The sequence below is a fragment of the Nanorana parkeri genome, unplaced genomic scaffold, assembly GCF_000935625.1.
Source record: "Nanorana parkeri isolate BGI_ZX_2015 unplaced genomic scaffold, ASM93562v1 scaffold402, whole genome shotgun sequence".
In the NCBI taxonomy this organism is placed as follows: Eukaryota; Metazoa; Chordata; class Amphibia; order Anura; family Dicroglossidae; genus Nanorana; species Nanorana parkeri.
The window spans coordinates 406,232-408,324 of record NW_017306670.1 but is presented as its reverse complement, the minus strand read 5'-3'; positions in this window follow the sequence as shown (position 1 = coordinate 408,324).

Below are 2,093 nucleotides of genomic sequence, written 5' to 3'. Positions count from 1 at the left end.
GGAGGGGGGTGGAGGGAGGGAAGACTTTACCTTGCATAATGCTCCATTGGTCTTAATTAGGAATGGGCTCTAAGCTCCTCCCAACACAGAAGGAGCTCCTCCGATCACAGGAATTTCCTGCCTGCAATTGCATATAAGCAATAAGGCAGGATGCGGTGACATCATTGACCTTATATAGCCACATGGCTTTATTTGGTCAATAGCATATGAGGCCAATAATGTCAGTACATTCATGCCACCCACCGGGATGATCTATGTAGCTTAATGGTCAGGATAGGATGGAGGTGCAGGGGAGGAATAGAAAAAATAGCAATACACCTTCCATTGTAGTTCAACCCTGAAATATAATAATATATTCTAGGCTGGTCAACAAGCCCAGAATGTTGGAAGGAAATCAGGTATCAAGCCTCAGCCCCCTCCAATCAGAAATGAGGTGCTAGCCATTTGTGAGATTTACTCATTTTCCTGAGCATTGTATGTATTTGTGTAATAAACAAACATAAATACTAGAGGTGCACCGAAATAGAAATGTAAAAACCAAAATAAAAAAATTGTCAGGCCGAAACCGAAAAAATATTTATTTTAATTTTTTTCACATTTTTAAATATTTTATATTTATTTTTATTTAATAACTAATTTTTATTAAATATTTTTATTTTTTACTTTACTTTTAGGGGCTCCGGGGAAATATTAGGGGTCTAAACAGACCCCTGATATTTTCCTTTTAAAATAGAAAAAGAGATTCTGTATCGCTTGTTATCAATAAACAGGAATCCTCCATAAGTGTTCCTGTTCATTGATAACATAGTATGATTACTATAACCACAATTATGAATGAACAGGAGGTGATGTAGATCACGCCCCATTCATTCATAATTGAGGATATAGTCAACATACCATGACCTCAATTATTTACAAACACTCAGCAATCACTGATCGCTGAGTGTTTGCACTCGCTCTCCTCTCTGACACGCTGCCACAGGAGGCTGAGCGAGCAGTGTAGGGAGGAGAGCTCAGCCTCCTTTGACACGCTCTGCCAGACTGTGATAGAAGGCTGAGCGGTGTGGGAGGAGAGACACCAGCCGCTCACAGCGGTCTCCTCCCGCATCGCTCAGCCGGCTGTCACTTTCTCTCCTTCCCGCTGGGAAACAGAGCAGCGCCCAGCAGGGAGAAAAGAAACCAGGGATGTGCTGAAGTGTCATTTTCGGCCGATATGCTTCGGCGGCCGATATATCGGTGCATCCCTAATAAATACTCTTAGTTACATCACACAAAAAATATGCTCATATTTACTTTGCCTTCTGGTAATATTGGTATATTATTTGGTAATATTCCTGAACATCCCAACATATTTATAATAGCCAGAGCAATAAAATATACAATTGTCATATTTGAAATCTTAGAAATACATAATACGAATTTGTATTTCAAATCTTTTTTTATTCCTTATTTTCCTTCACCTCGTTTTTCCCCCTCTTCCCCTCTCCCCCTTCATCTCTTCCCCCTTTTCTTTTCCTTCCCCTTTCTCACTACTTTCCCTCTTTCTCCGTTTTGTTTTGAATACACAAAGAATTGTAATGATAAAATTATAGGCTTGTTGGTTTTATCAATAAGGGTAATGAATAAGCATATATTAATTTGGGTTTATTTATAGAAATGGAGTATGTCGAAATCAGATTATATTTATTTTGTTGAATATATATAAATTAAATATTTGAGTTTTATACTGTATTTGTATATTGCATTTTTTGCTGTATGATGTTTCTTTAAAACTTTTCTGTGGTTTTGTGAGGTTCCTAATTGGCCACAGCATAAGTACCCATTGTTTGTGTACTGCCTCTATCACTACAATTCAGCATGTACAGGGTGATACCCGTTTGGAGTAGGCAGGGGGCTGTGGGACCTCATCGCTGTGTGGCTTAATTTGGGTTTTTGCAAACAAAAGGGCACCCACATGTTTTTTTCGTATATGGGCTATATATTGTTTGTGTGGCACTTATCTCTGCAGTATATGTAAAACATTTTACAGGTAAGCTTCAACATTTTCCCTCGGTTTATAGAACTTTATGCTTTAAACCTTTGCTAGGGCTCCT